The sequence below is a fragment of the Oncorhynchus tshawytscha genome, unplaced genomic scaffold (assembly GCF_018296145.1).
Source record: "Oncorhynchus tshawytscha isolate Ot180627B unplaced genomic scaffold, Otsh_v2.0 Un_contig_1859_pilon_pilon, whole genome shotgun sequence".
Taxonomy (NCBI): domain Eukaryota; kingdom Metazoa; phylum Chordata; class Actinopteri; order Salmoniformes; family Salmonidae; genus Oncorhynchus; species Oncorhynchus tshawytscha.
In genome coordinates, this window is record NW_024609732.1 from 147,501 (window position 1) to 155,000 (window position 7,500).

Sequence of the window (7,500 nt, forward strand, 5' to 3'; positions counted from 1 at the left end):
TGTGTATGTTTTTATGTGTGTGTTTATTAGTGTGTGTGTGTATGTTTATTAGTGTGTGTGTGTATGTTTATTAGTGTGTGTGTGTATGTTTATTAGTGTGTGTGTGTATGTTTATTAGTGTGTGTGTGTATGTTTATTAGTGTGTGTGTATGTTTATTAGTGTGTGTTTATTAGTGTGTGTGTGTATGTTTATTAGTGTGTGTGTGTATGTTTATTAGTGTGTGTGTGTATGTTTATTAGTGTGTGTGTGTATGTTTATTTGTGTGTGTGTGTGTTTATTAGTGTGTGTGTGTGTTTATTAGTGTGTGTGTGTGTTTATTAGTGTGTGTGTGTATGTTTATTAGTGTGTGTGTGTGTTTATTAGTGTGTGTGTGTGTTTATTAGTGTGTGTGTGTGTTTGTTTATTAGTGTGTGTGTATGTTTATTAGTGTGTGTGTTTATTAGTGTGTGTGTGTATGTTTATTAGTGTGTGTGTGTATGTTTATTAGTGTGTGTGTGTGTGTTTATTAGTGTGTGTGTGTATGTTTATTAGTGTGTGTGTGTGTGTTTATTAGTGTGTGTGTGTGTTTATTAGTGTGTGTGTGTGTTTATTAGTGTGTGTGTGTATGTTTATTAGTGTGTGTGTGTGTTTATTAGTGTGTGTGTGTGTGTTTATTAGTGTGTGTGTGTGTTTATTAGTGTGTGTGTGTGTGTTTATTAGTGTGTGTGTGTATGTTTATTAGTGTGTGTGTGTATGTTTATTAGTGTGTGTGTGTGTGTTTATTAGTGTGTGTGTGTATGTTTATTAGTGTGTGTGTGTATGTTTATTAGTGTGTGTGTGTGTGTTTATTAGTGTGTGTGTGTGTGTTTATTAGTGTGTGTGTGTATGTTTATTAGTGTGTGTGTGTATGTTTATTAGTGTGTGTGTGTATGTTTATTAGTGTGTGTGTGTATGTTTATTAGTGTGTGTGTGTATGTTTATTAGTGTGTGTGTGTATGTTTATTAGTGTGTGTGTGTATGTTTATTAGTGTGTGTGTGTATGTTTATTAGTGTGTGTGTGTGTATGTTTATTAGTGTGTGTGTGTATGTTTATTAGTGTGTGTGTGTGTTTATTAGTGTGTGTGTGTGTTTATTAGTGTGTGTGTGTATGTTTATTAGTGTGTGTGTGTGTGTTTATTAGTGTGTGTGTTGTTTATTAGTGTGTGTGTATGTTTATTAGTGTGTGTGTGTGTTTATTAGTGTGTGTGTGTGTGTTTATTAGTGTGTGTGTGTATCCCAGCAGACTAATGTTTTGCCTTCAGCTCCTTTTATGCTGCAGAGAAATCAATGACCACACAGCACCTCCAGCAATCCGTGTGACCAATGACAGAGGAGGGAATAGGCTAGCTTCCTTAGCGCAGGCGTCTTCCCAACCACCACAAGCTAATGTAGCACGAGCGCCATTTGAGCTAACTATCGTGCTAATTAGCACGTGTCCCCTTGTGCTTAGCCTAATAATAGCAACTCTAACTAGCATTTGAAAAAATATGAGAGGAAATTAGCCTAACCGCTAATATTTGTTAGCACTTGTGCTCATAGTAACCTATGGTAGTGCTAGTTCGGGTTAGTATCAGCTAAGCCCCTCTCCTCCCTGATATAATTGATTGATCAGGGGTGGGCTAGTGCAGTATACTGTGGTGTTCAATGTCCATAATGGAGATCAATACAGTGGAACAGTCTTCTGCTAGGTTTAAATAATACTGACAATCACACACACACACACACACACACACACACACACACACACACACACACACACACACACACACACACACACACACACACACACACACACACACACACACACACACACACACACACACACACACACACACACACAGACAGGACATCTGGTCTGAATAATGCTAATGGAACGATTAGAAGCATGTCATAAATCAGAGCAATAATGGCTGAATGGGAGAGTCAGCTTATTGACAGGTGGAATTGTCTGTGTGTCTGTGTGTGTCTGTGTGTGTCTGTCTGTGTGTCTGTGTGTGTGTCTGTGTGTGTGTGTGTGTGTGTGTGTGTGTGTGTGTGTGTGTGTGTGTCTGTGTGTGTGTGTGTGTTTGTGTATGTTTGTGTGTGTATGCCTGTGTCTGTGTGTGTGTGTGTGTGTGTGTGTGTGTGTGTTATTGACAAGTGGAAAGAAGGACATAGTTACTACTAGATGCCTGTAAGTAGCATTAAGTATAATATAACATATAACAGACTAACTATACAGCAGGACTAACACCCCTCTAACATATAACATATAACAGACTAACTATATAGCAGGACTAACAACCCTCTAACATATAACAGACTAACTATATAGCAGGACTAACACCCCTCTAAAATATAACATATAACAGACTAACTATATAGCAGGACTAACTATATAGCAGGACTAACACCCCTCTAACATATAACATATAACAGACTAACTACAGTGCCTTGCGAAAGTATTCGGCCCCCTTGAACTTTGCGACCTTTTGCCACATTTCAGGCTTCAAACATAAAGATATAAAACTGTATTTTTTTGTGAAGAATCAACAACAAGTGGGACACAATCATGAAGTGGAACCTTTTTAACAAATCAAAAACTAAAAAATTGGGCGTGCAAAATTATTCAGCCCCCTTAAGTTAATACTTTGAGGCGCCACCTTTTGCTGCGATTACAGCTGTAAGTCACTTGGGGTATGTCTATCAGTTTTGCACATCGGGAGACTGACATTTTTTCCCATTCCTCCTTGCAAAACAGCTCGAGCTCAGTGAGGTTGGATGGAGAGCATTTGTGAACAGCAGTTTTCAGTTCTTTCCACAGATTCTCGATTGGATTCAGGTCTGGACTTTGACTTGGCCATTCTAACACCTGGATATGTTTATTTTGAACCATTCCATTGTAGATTTTGCTTCATGTTTTGGATCATTGTCTTGTTGGAAGAAAAATCTCCGTCCCAGTCTCAGGTCTTTTGCAGACTCCATCAGGTTTTCTTCCAGAATGGTCCTGTATTTGGCTCCATCCATCTTCCCATCAATTTTAACCATCTTCCCTGTCCCTGCTGAAGAAAAGCAGGCCCAAACCATGATGCTGCCACCACCCTGTTTGACAGTGGGGATGGTTGTTCAGGGTGATGAGCTGTGTTGCTTTTATGCCAAACATAACGTTTTGCATTGTTGCCAAAAAGTTCAATTTTGGTTTCATCTGACAAGAGCACCTTCTTCCACATGTTTGGTGTGTCTCCCAGGTGGCTTGTGGCAAACTTTAAACAACACTTTTTATGGATATCTTTAAGAAATGGCTTTCTTCTTGACACTCTTCCATAAAGGCCAGATTTGTGCAATATACGACTGATTGTTGTCCAATGGACAGAGTCTCCCACCTCAGCTGTAGATCTCTGCAGTTCATTCAGATTGATCATGGGCCTCTTGGCTGCATCTCTGATCAGTCTTCTCCTTGTATGAGCTGAAAGTTTAGAGGGACGGCCAGGTCTTGGTAGATTTGCAGTGGTCTGATACTCCTTCCATTTCAATATTATCGCTTGCACAGTGCTCCTTGGGATGTTTAAAGCTTGGGAAATCTTTTTGTATCCAAATCCGGCTTTAAACTTCTTCACAACAGTATCTCGGACCTGCCTGGTGTGTTCCTTGTTCTTCATGATGCTCTCTGCGCTTCTAATGGACCTCTGAGACTATCACAGTGCAGGTGCATTTATACAGAGACTTGATTACACACAGGTGGATTGTATTTATCATCATTAGTCATTTAGGTCAACATTGGATCATTCAGAGATCCTCACTGAACTTCTGGAGAGAGTTTGCTGCACTGAAAGTAAAGGGGCTGAATAATTTTGCACGCCCAATTTTTCAGTTTTTGATTTGTTAAAAAAGTTTGAAATATCCTATAAATGTCGTTCCACTTCATGATTGTGTCCCACTTGTTGTTGATTCTTCACAAAAAAATACAGTTTTATATCTTTATGTTTGAAGCCTGAAATGTGGCAAAAGGTCGCAAAGTTCAAGGGGGCCGAATACTTTCGCAAGGCACTGTATATAGCAGGACTAACAACCCTCTAACATATAACAGACTAACTATATAGCAGGACTAACACCCCTCTAACATATAACAGACTAACTATATAGCAGGACTAACACCCCTCTAACATATAACAGACTAACTATATAGCAGGACTAACAACCCTCTAACATATAACATATAACAGACTAACTATATAGCAGGACTAACTATATAGCAGGACTAACAACCCTCTAACATATAACATATAACAGACTAACTATATAGCAGGACTAACACCCCTCTAACATATAACAGACTAACTATATAGCAGGACTAACAACCCTCTAACATATAACAGGACCTTCATTACGTGCTGTGCAGTGATATACTGATCCATCTCCACACTACTGGAGGATGTCTGCGATTGGAGGGACTGGTGGTGATGTCATGGTTTAAATATACCGTATGGTCTGTCTCAGCTATAACAACTGGAGGTTGTGTAAACACACACCCACCCACCCGCACATACACACACAAATGGACATGGCACAAACACACAAGGATGGCGCACACACACACACACGCACACACAGACACACACACAGGGACACACACACACACACACACACACACACAGGGACACACACACACAGGGACACACACACACACACAGACAGACACACACACAGACACACACAGACACACACACACACACACACACAGACACACACACAGACACACACACACACACACACAGACACACACACACACACACACACACACACAGACACACACACACACACACACAGGGACACACACACACACACACACACACAGACACACAGACACACAGACACAGACACAGACACACACACACACACACACACACACACACACACACACAGACACACACACACACACACACACAGACACACACACACACAGACACAGACACAGACACAGACACACACACACAGACACACAGACACACACACACACAGACACACACACACACACACACACACACACACACACACACAGACACAGACACACACACACACAGACACACACACACACAGACACACACACACACACACACACACACACACACACACACAGACACACACACACACACACACACACAGACACACAGACACACACACACACACACACACACACACACACACACACAGACACACACACACACACACACACACACAGACACACAGACACACACACACACAGACACACACACACACAGACACACACACACACACACACAGACAGACACACACACACACACACACACACACACACACACACACACACACAGACACACACACACACACACACAGGGACACACACACACACACACACACAGACACACACACACACACACACACAGGGACACACACACACACACACACACACACAGGGACACACACACACACACACACACACACACACACAGACACACACACACACACACACACACAGACACACACACACACAGACACACACACACACACAGACACACACACACACACAGACACACACACACACACACACACACACAGACAAATACACACACACAGACACACACACACACACACACACACACACACACACACACACACACACACACACACACACACACACACACACACACACACACACACACACACACACACACACACACAGACACACACACACACACAGGGACACACACACACACACAGTAGAATCTGCATTGTAACGCAGTAAGAGGGCTGTAAAGGATCTCGTTTGATAACTGGTCGAGACTCAGGAAAAAGCCTGGAAGCATCACACACACACACACACACACACACACACACACAGGGACACACACACACACACACACAGACACAGACACAGACACAGACACACAGACACACACACACACACACACACACACACACAGGGACACACACACACACACACAGTAGAATCTGCATTGTAACGCAGTAAGAGGGCTGTAAAGGATCTCGTTTGATAACTGGTCGAGACTCAGGAAAAAGCCTGGAAGCATCACACACACACACACACACACACACACACACACACACACACACACACACATACATACACACACACACACAGACACAGACACAGACACACACACACACACACACACACACATACACACACACACACACACACACAGACACACACACACACACACACACACACACACACACACACACACACACACACAGTAGAATCTGCATTGTAACGCAGTAAGAGGGCTGTAAAGGATCTCGTTTGATAACTGGTCGAGACTCAGGAAAAAGCCTGGAAGCATCACACACAAAAGACAGAAGCGTTTAGGCCTAAATTCCCAGGTGCGTGTGATGACACCACCGCGGCTATTTCAGGAAAATAGAACAGAACCACTAAACTAAACAGAACGAGAACGAGGGAGGGAAAGGAAGAACGGAAACAGATGATCTATATTTAGCAGGATGCTACATTCCAGAACATAATAATACTACTTCCTGCAGTAGTCCAGGACAGAGAGAGACAGAGAGAGAGACAGAGAGAGAGACAGAGAGAGAGAGAGAGAGGGGAAGACAGAGAGAGAGAGAGAGAGGGGAAGACAGAGAGAGAGACAGAGAGAGAGAGGGGAAGACAGAGAGAGACAGAGAGAGAGACAGGGGAAGACAGAGAGAGAGACAGAGAGAGGGAGGGGAAGACAGAGAGACAGAGAGAAAGACAGGGGAAGACAGAGAGAGAGACAGAGAGAGAGGGAGGGAGGGGAAGACAGAGAGAGAGACAGGGGAAGACAGAGAGAGACAGAGAGAGAGACAGGGGAAGACAAAGAGAGAGACAGAGAGAGAGGGAGGGGAAGACAGAGAGAGAGAGAGACAGAGAGAGGGAGGGGAAGACAGAGAGAGAGACAGGGGAAGACAGAGAGAGACAGAGAGAGAGACAGGGGAAGACAGAGAGAGAGACAGAGAGAGGGAGGGGAAGACAGAGAGAGAGGGAGGGGAAGACAGAGAGAGAGACAGGGGAAGACAGAGAGAGACAGAGAGAGAGACAGGGGAAGACAAAGAGAGAGACAGAGAGAGAGGGAGGGGAAGACAGAGAGAGAGAGAGAGACAGAGAGAGGGAGGGGAAGACAGAGAGAGAGACAGGGGAAGACAGAGAGAGACAGAGAGAGAGACAGGGGAAGACAGAGAGAGAGAGAGACAGAGAGAGGGAGGGGAAGACAGAGAGAGAGACAGGGGAAGACAGAGAGAGACAGAGAGAGAGACAGGGGAAGACAGAGAGAGACAGAGAGAGAGAGAGAGGGAAGACAGAGAGAGAGACAGAGAGAGAGGGAGGGGAAGACAGAGAGACAGAGAGAGAGACAGGGGAAGACAGAGAGAGAGAGAGAGAGAGAGAGAGAGGAGGGGAAGACAGAGAGAGAGACAGGGGAAGACAAAGAGAGACAGAGAGAGAGGGAGGGGAAGACAGAGAGAGA

At 43.7% G+C, this 7,500-nt stretch overlaps 1 protein-coding gene and 1 long non-coding RNA gene across 3 annotated transcripts in view; both read right to left on the reverse strand.

Moving 5' to 3' along the window:
* The window catches only part of maml3 (mastermind-like transcriptional coactivator 3), a 242,728-nt gene that overhangs the window by 71,942 nt on the left and 163,286 nt on the right, over positions 1-7,500 (reverse strand). The gene's annotated exons all lie outside the window — the stretch shown is intronic.
* LOC121845666 lies at positions 2,100-4,638 on the reverse strand. Its single transcript, XR_006082681.1, has 3 exons — positions 4,069-4,638; positions 3,097-3,100; positions 2,100-2,392 (listed from the first exon to the last, which is right to left on the reverse strand). It is a non-coding gene; the product is annotated as an uncharacterized LOC121845666 (long non-coding RNA).